Here is an 18,388-nt window from a genome sequence, read left to right as displayed (position 1 = left end):
TTTCCTTCCACAGATTAGCCTAATACATCTGCTAAATGCCAGTTGGAAACATAAGAAAAAGAAAAAAAAAAAGCAAAGTTTATTGAAAGTACATGGTAGGATACACTAAAAATATAAGGTTACAAGTGAGGAGCAAAGTGTTGAGAACCAGATAGAAGTCCATACAAGAGATGCATTACCTTCTGTTAATGTGAGAAACTTTCATTATACTCTGCAAGTTTTCTACTTACCAAGTTTTCACTAGCGTGCTGCTTTTTCTGATTCAGCATTGTTTACTGTTAGGTTATTTTTCTTTTTCTTCTCATTTCTCTTTAAGATGAAGAGATAGAATTCAGTAACACAACCTGTCCTCAAGCCATCCCCTCTGAATGTCAGGTTGTGGAATACTACATAGTTAGAATGAAAAATTTAAATTCTCTCTTCTGTTTACAAACAATCCCAGAGATATTTTCAACTGTAATTATTTTTAATCTTCACGGTAATTTAGTATAGATCAACTTTGTATGTATGTAAGATGATTCTTTAATCCAAAAGGAAGACATTATATGAACAGGCATTATTACAACAGGATGCAGCAAAATATTTGGCATAAACTCAAAGAGCTGCTACAACTGCAAGGAAGTTAATTCTGCACTGTGTTACAAATTCTTTACCACTGAGTGGGCAGCTGCAAAGTCATGGATTTTTTGGCTAAGTCATCAATACTGCCTTTTGAGAAAACTGCATCTTTTCAATCTGTAGGCCTTTACATAATGTGTAAGTGGGCTTTGCAGTAGCTGAGAGATGAGCAGGATTGCTACCACTTTGCTGCTTGTGTTGGATTGCTCAATGCAGACAGTGAATAATGGGTAACTGACATGTCTGCTTCGCCGACCGGCAAATTTCAGCACTGAAATTTCTGTCACTAGGGAGTGCACTGAGACAGGTCATTTAGGCTGCATAGTAGAACCATAGATTTAAACGATCAAGAAGAATAGTTAATCTAGCTATTCATTTTAGAAAATGTATGCATTCTAAGAAAAACAGAAGATTGCAAAGTGCATAATGTTCCATGGTACTTCTGAAAAACAAAAAATTTGTAACAGCAGCTTTCACGCAGATTACACATCTTAGAATGTGTATGCATTCCTATTTTTTCTTTATCTTTAAACAAAATTCAATATGTGTTTTATGTTTTATTCTTTCACGCTTCATTTTGCCATGATGAGAAACAACTTTGCTTTTCGAGTAGACGAGTAGATGAGAATACGGATTTTCCCTCTAAGGGCAAAAAAAAAGTGGTTTGGGATCACCATGTTGCCTGTGAGAACTTTTAGCATTCCACGAGAAATGAGTTGCAGTAGAAACTGTCACTATTAAGTTTATTAAGTCAGCAAAATATAAGACTGTCCCTATCATGATATTTACTAAATAGTCTTGAGCAAACACAAGCAAAGGTTGAAGACCATTTGTAATGGTATTTAGGGAAGGATTTAAGAAGAATCTTAAGATTCGTAAGAATTAGATACTATCAGAATTAGTAAACCCTCCAAATACACCTATAGAGAGCAAATTGTAGAGAAAATGCTGTCTAGATGAGAATGGTAATATGTCAGAGGTCCTAACTAGTGTGCTGTGTGAAGTGCTGATGAAGGAAAAAGAGCTATTGTAGTTACCGTATTTTGAAAATAAGGGAACTGCTAAATTCAGGGTGACAGAAAAGATACTCTGGGAACAGAATTGTATCTGCATGCATGTCCCATACACAGACATATGAGGTGCTGAAGCAGATTGGTGAAACATTGATGGCTACTTCTTATAGAGGTCTCAAAGATGAAAAGCTGACAAATGAATGCGCCTGTTTTTTTTAATACAAATCCCAGCCTATTGAGTTATTAGCATAAGATACCTGCAATGTTTGTAAGTGCTCAATCAGGACTTTTTTTTTTATGTCATTTTGATGACAGGGAACATCTGTAAAAATCAGATCCAAACCTGATTCTGTCTTCCTCTAGAATCTGTGATTATCTGAATGTAAGATTATGATTTTGGCCATTTGCCTCCTTTGAGCAGTGTATGGGTTTAAAATATTTTGGCCAAGGTACATCTACTTGCCAAATTGGCACATCTCAGTAAGACTAGTATCATTAATGCCCCTCTGGTTTCGAACTCATGAAACAATCAGCTTCTGTTGGCTTTAGCATACGCTCTGGTCTTACTCATATTTTTAAAAGAGCAAATTCATTATCTGGAGCTTTATTCTCCTGATACTTAGATATATTTTTAATTTCCAGCTCTGCGTGAATAGGTAATGGGCTCATACTATCATAGAATTATAGAGCATTTCAGATTGGAAGGGACCTCCAGAGATGACCTCCTGCTCAAAGCTATGAGACTAGACCAGTTTGCTCATGCCTTTGTCTAGTCAGGCTTTGAAATGATTGTCCTAACAGTGAAAAAGATATTCTCTTCTGTTATGCCACTAGACTGTCACTGACTTTCTTATTAGTGTGCTCTCCTGGAAACTGAGGTGCAAGTTGTTTTAATTCTTGTTTGATACAACTGAAGAAAATAGACGTTGTGTAAAGTATTACATGGAAATCTGATTTTTTGTTTTAAATCTTCTATGTCTTTCAACAGGTTGTTTCATAAAAGGCAGGTAGATAGAAAGGAATAAATCACTGACTGCAAAGATCACCATGTCTTCACTAACATATACATATGCATATACATATAGCATAGGGAAGAACTTAGGTTACAGGCACAAAGACTTTTACAGAGGTTAGAAAAGTAAGCTTGAATTCACTGTTTGGGGTATGTTCATGTATATTGCCTTGGTCAACTTTTTATTATAAATGGAGAAATAGTTTTATAACAGCTTCATAAATAAAACTTACAACAAGGCTTTTAATGTACTTATTTCCCTAGAGGCCACCTTTTCATTCTGCATAGGATTTTATTTAACTGTTGCATCAGTAGGAGTTCTGTTTCAGTGACAGTTTACTCAGGCTGTCATTATGAAAAGAAATGATAGTGTCTAAGTAGAAAGAAAAAAACTTATAAATGCTTCACCCAAAGGCTTTTTCCTCACTCATTACCAGTCACCTTATTCTCTGGTGAAGGAAGGACAGCTGCTTTCTGTAAGTGATGTAAATTACAATATACTTTATGAAAATAGCTCTGGCATTCATAGGCACATACTGACAAACTGTCTCACATTAGTATTTTCTTGGCATGAACAGGATATATGCAACCAGTATAGTCTTGAGAAAGTAGATTGCAATTCAGTTCCCTGGCCAGGCACTTCATCTATGACACAAAATGTGTTGGGTGGTTGAGTTGTACTGACGGTGACTACAACCTGAATATAACCGTGAGTATCATTTTGCTTGCATCAACACTTCTGAATCAAAACAATTGTTTTTCAGAAGCAGATATACAAAACATCTTACATTAAAATCATTGGTATTTACACAGGAGGTAAAATTAATCTTGGGCAAGTAAGGCATTATCATCTCTACAACCTCTGAATATGGAATAAAAGTCATGAAGCTGTAAGATCAAAACCATAAAAGTTATAGATAGAAGGATAGCTTTAAGCATGCTTTAAATAACTAATGAATACTCAAATTTTTGTTAAGAAACCTACAAAGGCTCTGCTGTCTGGATCACAAGAGGATATTGAAATACTGTCACAGGGGAATTCAAGGTGAAGTATTCATGAGAACAGAACCACGCCATTAAGTGACAAGTAATTTACTAAGCATGATGGAGGGTGGGTACTGATTTCTATTCTAAGATTTCAATTCTGTCAACTCAGGGGAACAGGACATCCACCCTGACTGCTCAAGATGACCAAGTCCTGCTGGCAGCCTGGCTTTTACTCCTCAGCCTCAGTCGTCTGCACAGTGGTGGAAGCCCCTGAATGTGTTCTTCCTTTGCCATGCCCAAGGGGATGTTTTTTTAAGTTATATATTGCTTCTTAGTTCAGATGGTAGTTATAAGCCACAAATGGCTTTACTAATCGGATCTCTTCATGTTTCTCCTATATAAAAGCCATATGTGATCATCATTTTGGTCATTATCTCCTTCTGGTATCTTGTCCTAAATATATTACAAGGATGTAAAGTTAACATTTCATCTGAGCTTCTTTGGTTTTTCTCCCCCACATACTTAAGCCATTAGGGAGGGCAGGTGCATTTCAGAGCTTTCAGGCACAGGTAGCCCCCCCAAGACAACTATCTGAACTTCAGTTGTTACCACAGGACATATCATAAACTTCTGATGAGTAAGAACTGGGGAGATGCAGTTAAAAATCTCTTTTTTTCTGAGCAGCATTTTCAAACAGGCTTCATGCCATAACAACTATTTCCATAAAATACTTACCATATGTTATTGGTTTTTACACATACGCAAACTCCCAACTAAACACAAACTAAAAGCTATTAAAATGTTAAAAAAATGCAGTATAAATGTAACATTTTAACAAAGCCTAAAATATTGAATATAATTAAAAATACAGTTTATGATTTTTAACCACTTGTCCAATTCAAAGCAAGCAACCAAACAAGAAATATATTCTCCTATTAAAGCTTTTTAAAAAACCCCAGAGCTTTCAAATGAAAAACATTTCTATTTCAAACATAATGAAACTTTTTAGGTACAAAAAAATTTAATTATTCGCCAATGACTTTGATTAAAATGAGTTGCATTTTACACCTATGTCAATGAGCTACACAACTCTCTTGATGAGAGATTTTACAGCTTCACATCTCTGAGTTGTGTCAGTAACAGATCTGAAAATGTTGCACATTAGAAATAGCTTGTTTGATTGCATTAACTAGTTTCTGAAAAATCCCTTCAAAAACATTTTTTAAATTTGACAGAATCCGAAAAAGACTGTATGGAAGCAAAACAAGTGTTAACTATGAAGGTCAAAAAAAGAATTAAACAAGAGATGTAACAAACTCTGAAACACTTATATTTTAATTACTTTCCTCAAGAATCAAGAATTTATGGGCAGATAAATCTCTTATGTCTGTAATGATCTGGAACAAAAGGTGGTAGTCAGCAGAAAATTCACTTTATGTCAGGAGTTACAGGTAAGAACAGTTGTACCAATTTAAGTACCACAGTGGTATAACATGAATTTTGTCCTGTTTAACATGCCCTCCTGTATCATCTTCTCCCAATATGCACATCCACATGGCTATCCTACATTATTGATACATTTTTCAAGCTCTAATACACATATACATATTTCAAACTTTGAGGTGAATAATAAAAATTTATCCATCAAGAAACTTTTTAAAAACACTGACTTTTTTTTTTTTTTTTTTTTACTGAACATCTGACAAGGTTTAACTGGGCAGGAATGTAGCTCATCTTTGGTGATAAGGGATTGAAAGAGTTACAAAATCTTAATTACACAAACTTAATTAATAACACCATTAATCATTTTACAGGCACTTTGGATAAAAATCCGTTGTATGGGGTCATATTTCCATCTAAAAGAAAAAAAAAGAAAATCAACATTTCAGAGGTTCAGTTCCTTCCTTTTATAATATGAATTTTTTACTTCAAAACTGAATGTGTGAGGTTTCTGATAGTCATTCCTGTTAGCCACTATAAGATCTCTCAGCCGATATCAGCTAAAGGTTTAAATTTGAACTTACGAAGACTTTACTTGTGTTACACAAATACAATTCCAACATAGTGTTTAAGGGTTTTGAGACTGAATAAGTAGCTCAAGGATGACTAAATCTAGCCAAATCCCAGGTTATAATCCAGTTTGCCTCATGGTTTAGTTGCCTCCATTGATTAACTTCCTCACTACAGAGCTTAGGAGTTCCATAGGTCAAGTATACTGAGAAACAGCCCATTCTGGTCTCTGCTTAGAGCTCCACAGTGATCTAGGTCTAGGCATGCAACCTCTGAATTTTGTCTAAATTTTGCTTTCTTAGCAAAGTCTCACAAAATTCTATCTATCTGCCCACAAAAATAATTAGCCTATTCAGAGGAAAATCCAACTTCTGCATTACAGTCCAGTGGTCACAGCATTGGCAAACAAAACCGCATATCACAAAGTCCGTAATTCTTGGGAAAGGAGAAGCTCTGCATATGACCACTTTTTGTTGAATCCATTGCCAAATACACTATAGACAATCCAGCAGTTAAGATTTTGATAAGTCTGTACTACTCCCAGCCCTACCAGTCTAAGAAAAGTTTTTAAAGGCATTCATCTTTATCTCTGAAGAAAAGGTGATCTTTCTCTGCCATCTGCCTGGTTGTATAAACAAAGAAGACACTTGTCATCTGTGGTAGTGGCATTACAAGAAAGGCTGTATGTGTTTTCCTGCAGCTTATTCACTTTGCCTCTCCACTAAGACACCTCCCTAGTTAAACCACACTGTCTGGCATGGTACCTTACATTGTATAGCTGAGTCTGTACTGACTTGTATCACAAGAAGATGCAAGTAGAATCTGGCCTATTTGTATATAGTGTTATTTAGTTTGGGGACCAGCTCAACATAGCTATTGTTTTGTAGCAATAATTACAGGAACACGGACATACACGTGTTCATGTTCCTTGTTCTTCATGATTAATGCAGAAACACCTCTGGAAGCAGACATACTGCTGACTGCCACAGCTGAAAACACATGCACATCCCTAATTAACACAAATGCATTGTATTATAATGAAGTGTTGGGTAACAAAAGTGTGTGCTGCTGTTTCTATTAGTCCTACAGCTATAGTTACTCAGCAGGGTAAATTGATGTACAGGCATTACACAAGTTTTTGCAAAAAAAATAGAAAATCATAAAGAAAATCTGCCCCACTAAACTGCCAGATAGTGATATGGCATCAAAATGAGACAGAATTCACTATCCCTTCTCCTTTCCCTATTTCTGTGTCATCCAGGTGAGTATTCTCCCTCCAAATTATCAGATTCCTGAGTGGCAGAGGTATGTTTTACTTGTTTATGCACTTCTTTCCTAATTAAAATCTAAACAGTTCCAGTTTTTTAATTCATTAACTACACTGTGTGTAAACTGAGCATAAAAGTTTGCAACTTAATAAGATCGTAATTAGTTAATTTCCCAGTACAGATCATAGAAATAAAAAATAAGCACACTAAAATTATTTAATAGACAGCTAAAAATAAATTCTTCTCATATTTTTTTTCACAATTAACCATTTTGCAAAAGGAGCAAGCAGCCAAAGTATCCTCTTAAATGAAGCTTTAAAGTAGACATTTGACTTTTATGTTGTAGTTTTCTTTCCCTCTTGATTTTAATCCTAACCTCTGCATGGTACATTTATGCTAACCACCTTTACATTAAATGGCACAATACAAATCAGGCAAATGTGGATGTCTCTGTGAGATATTTGGTAGCTGAATTTGGCACAAAAATTAAGAAATTACAATTGACAAGAAACTGGATTGACCCATTTTGGCCTATGCAAAGAAATACAATGTTAAGATCTCATCTAAGTGGTTAAAATCCTAATTAAAAGTCACATTGGTCATTTTATCATGATTTACTTAATATACTTTATCTACAGTAGAAATATGTCTATTTTTCTTCAAGACAGTACCTAAAGAAATATCAGGAGATCCAGGTACAGAAATAAAATAGCTAAGGGAGTGAAACAGTGGAAGTTTTTTTGATCTTCTACTGTAAGAATTTCCTTTCACATAGAATTAGCACAGGAAATATCTTTTTACATGTATTCAGACTCTTGGGTCATACCTGGTTAAGAGTCCATAAAATTGGACTCTGTACTGTCATAAGAAAGTAATAAGAACAAATATGATAAAAAACAAGGAGGATTTAGGAGTTCTCAACCCTCTCTTGTCTCTGCTCAGAGCATTGGAACATATGTAGCATTCACAAGATTTCACTAGTCTTTCACTGAAAACTTTTGTTATACCATTGCTTTTTAGAATAAAGACACTATTTTTTACTTTTTTTTCATCTATCAAATATCTATTCATCCCATATTGCTTGTAAATGGTGCTATATAGTATCCCATAGAGAAGCCACTTTTGGCTTCTTTCCAATTCCTCCTACTCCTCCAACTGATTCACTGAATCCATAAGGAAAACAGGGAAGGAGAGAAAGATCAATGCTCTTAACACTGCAAACAAATCAAAATAATTAGACAGATAGAGGTCTTTAAAACAAATAGCTTTCAAAATTTTGTCTGACATCTGTCTTGTGGACTTTGATCAGGAATAAAAGTTAAAAGTTCTTTTGCTCTTATAGATCAAGGTGATGAAATTACATCAAATTGACAGAAGCAGTTGCTGTGTCCATCAGCCTGAATAACACTGGATATAAGACTTCCTCAAATTAACTGTCACCTGAGAAGGAACTTCTGTATTATTTTTTATTTAAAAAAAATAAATCTGTTTGTGAACAAATTATAATCAGAACGTAATAAGTTCTTAAATTTCGGGGCCAGACTTAAAAAAGTATTTCAAAGATTTGGTCCACAACACCACATTAATCCACTACCTAGAGTGGATACTCTTTAAGGCATTTTCAGAATCAAGTTTCTGATGAAAGTGTTCTTCATAGAGTAATTATAGATTAACTTATTTATATCCTAATAAAATGTTTTTGCCACTCCTAGTTAAAGCCTTTGGGCTCTGCCCTGAGCTGAGAGCGCAGGTCTCGGGGCTGGCCCCTGGGCTCACGGTGGCCGGCGCTGGGCTGGGCTGGTTTCAGCTCCTGCCTCGGGGCCAAGTGCCTGTTGCCTCCCCTGCCTGAGCCTGAGCTCTGCCAGTGCTGTCTGTGTGGTTTGTAAGAGCATCATACTCTTTCCAGGGCTTAATTTGGGACACTAATGACTTTTCATAAACTGCCCTTCCCCATGCATGCAATTCCTTTTGATGAAGCTGCAGCCGCTGACAGTATAACCCACAGAGACATTGGAAAGGAGAGCACAACAAAGAAAAGGGGTAGATATTAATAAATTTTCTTGTATAACAACTTCAATTGTGTTATTAAAGAAACTTTACTGTATTATTTTGGGCTGTAAGATGATGTAACTGTTGTAACTGAATTAATAATGCGTTCATTGCATTTTGATTACACTGCTAATTTTTTATTTAGACTAACAATAAATTCTTGGTTCTATTCATATAGTGTGTTCCCTTTATCCCATAACAAGAACCTAACACTTTAAACCACTTGAAAATGTTTCTTGTTATGAGTGTTTTGTCTTCCTTTCTTCCTTTTTATTTAGTACTGTCCTAATCCTTGAGTCATTGCAAACTTTATCCATCATGATTATTGTGAGTCTAGTTCATCATTAAAATGTTAAGCAAAAAAAAAAAGTTATGTGCAATTCCCTGTTTGATGAATTCATTGAGACATATCAGTTTGATAGTATGTAGTTAATTTATACTATGTCATGTTGACTTTGTATTGCTCTAACTTCTTAATGAAAAATTCTTTCCCAATTCTAACAATGTAATTTCTTACACATCTGTCTTCCAAACTTGCAATGTAATTTCCCAAACCTGTTTTAGCTTGAATTTCACTATTTTTACATGCAAAAAATGTACATGAATAATGATTATTCAAACCTGAGCTATCATTATATTTTTATTCTGTGATTAATTTAAAAGAAGATCAAATATCAAATTCCCTCCTCATTTTGAATACAGGTACTTGTGAGCTAATAAATTGCCATTTATGATTTTGAGCATGACAAGCAACTGGCAGAAGGACCTTTCAGTTTTTAACAACCATTCAGTCATGAAAGATACCACAGCTTTGCTTTCTCCTGTACATACACAGGAAATCATAAATACCGTATGTAACTGCAGGTCTAAGCTTGTATGAGATTTCTGTCTCTAAAGAATTACTACTGATCCATCTTCTGCTTTATCTGTTAGAACATTTAGTCCTAAATACCCAGAAGTTGTTACTTGGAAATACATGATGCCATTTTTATAGAAATAAGTTCCTCACCTTTTTCCTCGCACATGGTGTTAACATTCCTGCCACACCAATCAACCCACCAGATACCAGTAAACTGGACTTCTAAATTAATAATTCCAACTCCTTTTGTTTATCACTGGGACTGCTAGTTTTAGCTAAAAGCAGTTCGGAGTACGGGGAGCCTCTGCCTTGGGCTGGTGGACAGAGTGGCTGCTTTCCTGTATCCACCCAACTGCTCGCTCACTCCTCTCTCTGTAGGACATGAGGAGAAACTACAATGACAAAACTAATGGGTCAAACTAAAGACAGGGAAATTGCTTACTAATTACAACTCTTCATAGACAACTTTTTACAGGTATTTCCTATTTGTCTCAGATTATTAGCTGCATTTTTGGAACTGTTAAATTTCCTGTAAACACCATTGTCAGAACTTACAGTGACCTTACTTTATAGTGAGTTGGAGTTATCCTTTTTTTTTTTTGGTTACTCATCCATTTATCTTTGCCTGTCTCCAGTTAGGTAGAACACAACATCATAGTTTTGAATTTGATTTCTTACAAAATTTTCAGTTACTGCTTTGATTGTTTGCTCTTGGTACATGGTTCCTTTCTTCATGGAATCAGAGCTAACAGCATTTACTGCAGTCTGGTTATCCAGGCCTACTTTTAATCTGAAACGTTCTACAGTGTCTATATGCATTCTTTCTACATGAAGAATCTTTCCTATGAGTAAAGCCGTGTATCAGCTTCATAAGAAAAAGTATGTTATAGCTTTAAGAAAAAATAATCTTAGACCAATTAAAATTGAAAGAGACCTTGCTGATAATCTGGTTCAAATCCCTGCTCAAAATAAGGCCAGTTTCAAACTCAGATCTGACTCTAGTTAGATCAGATTGCTGAAGGCTTTGTGCAGTTGAGTTCTGAGTATCTCCAAAGATAGAGATTTCACAATCTCTCTGGGCAAGCCTAAACCACGTGTCAAGCTTTTCTCTGTATCTAATCAGGATTTCCCTTCTGCAGTTTGTGTGAGTTACCTCTTGTCCTTTTGCTTTTCACCTCTAAGAGTCCTCTATCTTCTTTATAATAGCCCAGCAGATTGCTGAAAACAGCAATTAAAGCTCTCCCTTAGCCCTCTCTTCTTAAACCTGAACAAATCCAGTTCTCAGTTTCTCTCAGTGCATCGTGCTCCAGACCCCTACTCATCCTGGGGACCCTCTGCTGGCCTTGCTTCTGTTTTGCACCAATTTTCCCATACAAGAGAGCCCAAACTTGATTGAATAACACATCTTTTATCAGCTACAATTACTGTTCCATTGCTAATCATCACAATACTCCATCTAGAGTTGTACCAAAGAAGGAAACTTCTCATAGTCCCTCTTTTTAATTTTTCTCAGTATTCCCATACCTACCATTGCTGTTGACATTCTCAAGCTGCTAACTTAAATGCACTGTGTCTCTTTGCTCATATTCCCCACCAACTTATTAACAAGGAAAATTTAACCACTCTGCTCTGGAACAATCAGCTCAGTGTTTCATGGCCTTTGCAACCATGACACCAACATACTTGTCTCCCCTGCCTAAGAGACCATTCCAACAATAAAGTCTCCATTGGAAACCAAATAATTAGACAATAGGAATTAAACCATCATGGCCTTCTTTTCTAGGCTAAAATTCCTCACTTATGCCCTGAAAACCTCTCATTTTTTTGCTAATACATTCACTGACAATATTTTTAATTTCTCTTTGCATGTGTATGACTGTTCATGTATTTCAGATATTCTATTGCAGATCCTCTGAATACTCACACTGACAGTAGTTGTACTCACGTGGGTTTTCCATGGATTTTTTTTTCACCAGATGTCTGACGAGTTTTCTTTTGTTTCTTTGCTTGAAATGAAAGCTGTGAGTGATGGAACATAAAGTGGTGGCCACAGAAAAAAGCACTCTAGTTTGATAAGCTGCCACAAGACAATCTGTTTCAAACTTTGTGTAGGTCAATCAATATCCTTAAACTAAAATGGTTGCAAACACATTTATATTTAAATTGCTTTGTTTAAAAATGGTAGGAACATAAAATATTGTAAAAGTATGAAGAAAAAAGTTGATAGATGAATCTATGATTTATTAACAAGTCCAGCCTCAGCCAGTGTTGTAACTGGCTGAGTCCTAATATTACACAGCAGGTGTAAAAGTCTTCTGAACTACTTACAAGGCTGATAGACAAAATGAAATTTATCATTCCCACCTCTCATAGCTCCATGCACAAAATCATCTTTAACTTGTTATTGAGCAGTCCATGAACATGGGGGCACAATGGACTAATTCATCATTTTCATGAAAAATGTCAATCTAACTTTTAAAACATTATGGTTATGTTCATGATTATTGTTTCATTTTGTGTTATTGAAGAGAAAATAAAAGTTTGTATGGAATATCTGTGTCTCAAGGAATATTAATGATCCATGAGGTCTAGTGAGCTAGATGAGTGTTTTTTTCAATCAGCTTCAAGAAAGTTCCTATTTCCCCCTAGAACACAAATTTTACAGTATTCACTTCAGTTTTACTGTATGCTGTATATTTCCTTCATGCACATGTTGAGTATTTGTTGCACAACTCATTTCTTCAGCATCAAGAGTGACTCAAGGCTTTTTGCTGTTAGAGTTTTGTAACACATTTAGAAGCCTGCAATGAGATGCATTTCTTGAAATGCAGTTAGACTTATTTTCAGAACTGCAGTTGATACAACCAGCACAAATGGAAATAAAGCATGCACTGTCCATTTGTAGACCTACCACTGTGCATGAGGAGTCACTTGCCGCTGAAAAATGAGACCTAACATTGCACGGTAAACAAATGAGACACGTTGCATTCATATAACAATACCTTTCTAATTGTTACAATACCTCTTCCCGCCAATGTGTTCCAAATAGTTTTTATTTTTGAACTTCAGAAAAGTTCTTTTCTTGCTTCCAGCAGTAATCTATGTACCAAAAAGGCTAAACCTGTTATTTTAATGATGCAGACCACACTGATGTTTTATTAGCATGTGCATTACTCTCCTGCTTTCTCCTTCTATACCCGCACAAGTTCCTTTAATTTCTGAGAGCCGTTAGCTATGAATCTAATAGGTTCTGAAACTCACCAGCATGCAAGAAGGAAATTCCAATGCATCTCTTCTGTGGGCAATGGAAAGAGAAATGTTACTTAATTACTTTCTACTTTCACTTGTGTGTCAAAGTCAGGATAAACTGTTAGATAGGGAGGAACAGAAGCTTTTTTCTTACCTAGGCAGCCAATGTCTCCTGCACTTATGCATAATTCATATATAGTTCTTCAATATTCAAGGAGCTGCAGTAACGGGATGACTGCTAACTCAAAACTGCACTAAGCAAAGAGCAATTTCTTCTGGAAGATCAGAAGTTTTTTGGTTAGGTTTGGTTTGATTTTTCGTATAGAGTGGTAAACTATAAGACTGAGTTATCTTGTTCCACAAGCTTTTTCGTCATTTTCTATGAAAGGTCTTTTGCATAGAGATACACCTTAAAATCTGAAATTTGTTTATGGGTGAAAAAACACCATTGGGAGAATAAAGATGATTTTTTTATTTCAGATCTTTTCATCAGTGTAAAATTATTTCATCTTTTCAGGTGTCCTGAAAAAGTTTTATTTTAAAACTGTTTCATGAACCATTACACGCATCTTATTAGCTCACCATCCTTATCATGACAGTAGGTGGTTCAGGCTGTACATTTGTGTACCTCAAAATACAATGCATATTTTCTTCTGCCCAAGCTCTGCCTGATATATTTTGCTTAGGGAGAAAAGGGGACATCTTAGGTGTAAACTCCAGTTTCAAGAGAACAGGACACTGAACACGGAAAATATGCTATAACCATTGAAAATACTGGAGAAAAATAATCTTGTTCTTTCTGTTAGCTGACAAATTTCAACTTTAGTAATGAAAATAAAAATTGGTGATCCAAATGATATTTTCTGTCCACCCCAGAAAAAAAATCAATTATTTGTACAAATTTTTATCAAAATGGAATTTGAATACTGTTTGTTTCATAGTGGAAGGGAATTCCATGCTTCTTCTAGATTTAGCCTGCATTGTACACCAGTTTCTTAAATTTTGTTTTCATAAGAATCTTAAGTATGTTGCAGTTACAACACAAAAGCAGGAACATAGGTCCACAAAATGTGATGAAATACAGCTTTAATGTTGTCTTCAGCCAAACTGAAAGTTTTCAACTTGTTTCATTGTATATCATCTGAAGCAATTTAGTTAATTTTTTATATTTCCATGGGATATTTTGATTTTACAGAAACACCTTCTCCATTTGAGAAGACAAACCAAAACAGAAAATTATCTAGAAAATTATTGTTCACATCTGATGGGCAATCAGATTCAGAAATGTCTTCCAACAGAATGGAGCACTATGTGAAAAATCAGATTTGTTTCTTAGCTCCTCATGCTATTCCCATTTTAAAAATCAAGATGGATACAGGGAACTACAGGTGGTCAGGCTTGCACCTGTCTCTAGGAAGATTATGGACCAAGTTCTCCTAGAAGTGATTTCCAAGAGCAGGAAGGACAAGGTGACTGGAACAGCCAGCAAGAATTTACCAAGAGCAAATTGTCCTCAACCACTTAATCTGTTTCTGTCATGAAAAAACACGCTTTGTGGATAAGAGTAGATATTTACCTTTACTTTAGCAACATTTTTTAAAATGACTTCCAATAGCAATCTGGAATTCAAAGTGGTGAGACATGAACAGGCTGTGTGGATTACAAGGAAGGTAAAAAATGGTTTATCTATCAGGCTTAAAAGCCTAGCAGACAACACTTAGAAATCTAACTGGTATCTATTCACACTTGGCATTCCACAGGTGTTGACTTAAGATCTTCATCAATGACAGCAAGAGAATTAACCCTCATCACTATTGTGGACAGCGCCAAAATGGGGAGTGGTTATTAGTGGGCAGGAGGGAGAATTTCCATTCAGAGGGACTCCAAAAAGCTGAAGGAATGAGCCATTAGAAACTGAATATATTTAATGGAGACAAATGCAAGGGCCTGCACCTTGGATGGAAGAGCCCTACACATCAGTATGGACTGGGAACTGACTGGCTGCTTCACAGCCTTGCAGGGAAGAACGGGGGGATTTGAATATGCATTAGCAGAGTACCCTTGGACCAGTGAAAACTCACCAATTACTGGGCTGAACGTATAGCTGTAGGTCAAGGGAAGTAACCAATTCCCTCTACTTGGCATTCATGAGGGCATATCTGTAATACTGTGTCCAATCTGGCTCCTTGTATTAAAGGCATGTCAATAATCTGGGTAAAATCCAGCAAAAGACCACTAAGATGCTTAGACAATTGGCGCACATCATAACTTAAAGAGGGGCTGAAAGTTTTGTACCCTGGAGAAGAGAATACTTAAGGGGGAGGACCTAGCTGCTGTCTTCCATTACCAAAAAAGAAGGTATAGAGAAATAGAGAAACACGGAACAAACCATTGCTTAGAGATGCACAAGGAAACAAAAAGAGGCAGAGGTCACAAGCTGGGGAAATAAAAAAAAAAATCCAGTTGAATTCTTTACAAGATAGTTTAAACCCTGTTGCCCAGATAAGCTCCAGAATCTTCATCCTTAGGTGTATTCTGAAGTGCACTTTACAGAGCCCTAGGACATACACCTTCTTTGTCCAGGAGGTTGTTGACCTTCACAGGAACTTTCCAACTAACAGGTTAGGTTGGTCACCTATAAGTAGTACAGGTAGAGGTGGGGAAGAAGACAAGGCATTGAGGAAGAGGAGAGAAAGCATAACAAAGTATGGCAAACAGATCATCTGTGTATTTAGTTGCAGAAGAAAGTGGAAAGAACCAGTTACACAAGTACCACGCTAGTGCTGTGAGAATGTATGGTCTGGGTGGATTTTACCTTGCCTGTTGTGAGGTATCTGGAATGTGATTTATGTATGAGTTACTTGTCTCGACTGGCATTGTAATCAATGGAGATTTAGTCAATACAGCCAGGGGAATCATAGAAAGTGATTCCTCAGGAAATGGAAAGAACCTGTGTAGGCTGTGACATTTTACAGTTTCTGTGAAATAATTATGTAATTGATCTCTCTTGCCTCTTCCACACTTTACTCTGATCATGCTGTTCTTTTTACCAGTTATAGTGAAACTGTTGCTGTGAGTGCTAAAAGGAAAGAAATTTATTCTCCATAAGCACAGAAATATATTCTTATAATAAATATATCCTTAGAAAGGACTTCTGCTGACACTGCTTTCTCGGTGACGTAATAAATCAGGAATATTATTTCTCTGACTTATATAGTGAGGATAGCAAATGTCTGTAGTTTAGATATAAGAGAAGGAGTCATCTTGCCTGGCTTTAGGTGTCTGCAATGCTGGCACTTCTTACTTCAGAGACCAGATAGCTCTCAAGACCCCATTGGCCAGACTATCATGGGACATGCTGATACTCAGAAAGTTGTTTCATGCACTCTCAAAGAAATTTCTGTGTTTCAGCTCAATTTCCTAGCTATTAAACAGCAAGAAACTTACCAAATGGAAGCTGCTTTTGTGGAGGACTGAGAAGTCTGACTCAGTATTCCTGGAAAATCTTGCACCCTTATGTCTAAGAGTATTGAAGAAGTTATGAACCAACAAGGCTGAAGCTACAGATTCTAATAATAGGACTAGTTACTTGATCAAGGATGGGATACAATGTCATCTGTAACAGATTATGTCACATATATAGCTCAGTATCTGAGTTTTAATTAAAATGCAGACATTACTTAAACACACGTGTTTTGTGATCTATGCACATAATATTTCAAAAATATTCCTCTACTCCCAACAGCAACAGGAACTCTGGTAAATCTCATAGTCATGACTTTCTCATTGTCTTGATGTAAGAATTACTGAATTAAACTCTATGACCTACCTTACACAGGAAATCTATCTACCTGACTTTATGGCTTGTTTATTTTCCAAACAAAATGGTCAACATATCAAGTGAATTATCTACTGTAACATTTTCTCCCTCTGCTAATTAATGTTCTCTGAACATATTGTCTTATAGTTGTTTGAGGTGGTTATTACTCTAGGCTCAGCCAGCAAAGGTAAACTGATTTCTTAGAACTACTATCTTGGCAGAGACTTGCTATATGAATTGTCCATAATTCAGTTCATATCAGACAGAATGGGTTAGGAGTGATCTTGCAACCAGCAGAGGTAAGAGGACTGATATCCTCAAGTAGGTGGAAATGAATAGTCATGAGCAGCTGAAGTCAAAATGGTAGCAGTAATGTGCTCTTCTGCCTATGGAAAAGGACATGTGAAAATGGAATAACACAAATATACGTGTTCAGCTGCTAATACAATTTCCTTAGGAAAAATTGTTTGAAAAGGGACACTGAGGTACAACTTCAAAATTTGTTCTCTGCCACTTTAATCTCCAAATTCAAGTTTGAGTCATAGAGAACTATAAAGTTTTCTGAAGGTGTCCTGAGCTGGCTTTCTTTCAGCTTTGTACCAAGCCTGTGACATAATTCATCTTTCTGCAGTGGAAGATCTGATGTACAACATTCTTCTCATGTTGCATTCATAATAGACTTGTTATTGTTTGAAGTGAGAGTTAGGGTCAATGTAATCTTGCTTCACTTACATAACAGCAAAACTTAAGTTAGCTTTAAGGTTATTGTTATATGCAAACTGCTTTTAACAGTAAAATGGATTATACAATACCAATGGGGACAGAAGGGGAAAGTAATTTCCTTTTAAACTCCTGTTCATTTGCTGTGCATGTAACAACACAAAAGTAAAACCTGATAGTGTGTACTGTAAAAATCAAGGAGGACATCTGCAGGTTTGAGGCTCTGATTGATCACATTAGAATCTGATTAGCTATTCATAGGGTAAGCTAGGTATGCTTTTTTCAATTTTTAGCACATCAGTAATTGTAGAGTCAGTATATTCAATGAAAGTGTGAAAGATGAAAGTTGTAACAGCAGAAGTTTGCCTGCTTTATTATTTTACACAATTGTTGCTAAATTTAACTTTCAGTTGTTCATTTTTGAGCTCTGGCTCATGAGTTTTTAAATTAAAATGATAAGGACTGTAATTAAGCACTGGTAGAAGCAAATAAAATAAAAAACATGAATGGTTTCCCCTACTAAATACACATTTGGGAATATTGTAGAGACAGCTGGACAATTTATCTGTCTCATTGACATGCTGATGATAAAAGCAATAATATACAATACAAAGTCAATTACTTGCTTACACCATTCCGCATGTGCCAAAACCATCATCAGAATCACAATTAGCTAGTTAGCACCTTCCCTCACACCCAATGCTATTGTATTTGTCTTTGAGTGATCACTAACAAACAAATGCACCCTTTTGCATCTGTTCCTACTTTAACTGTTCTGATCTG

This window comes from Haliaeetus leucocephalus, unplaced genomic scaffold (assembly GCF_000737465.1).
Source record: "Haliaeetus leucocephalus isolate CR32 unplaced genomic scaffold, Haliaeetus_leucocephalus-4.0 Scaffold751, whole genome shotgun sequence".
Classification (NCBI taxonomy): domain Eukaryota; kingdom Metazoa; phylum Chordata; class Aves; order Accipitriformes; family Accipitridae; genus Haliaeetus; species Haliaeetus leucocephalus.
The sequence above is the reverse complement of the archived record's forward strand: the minus strand, read 5'-3'. Positions refer to the sequence as shown.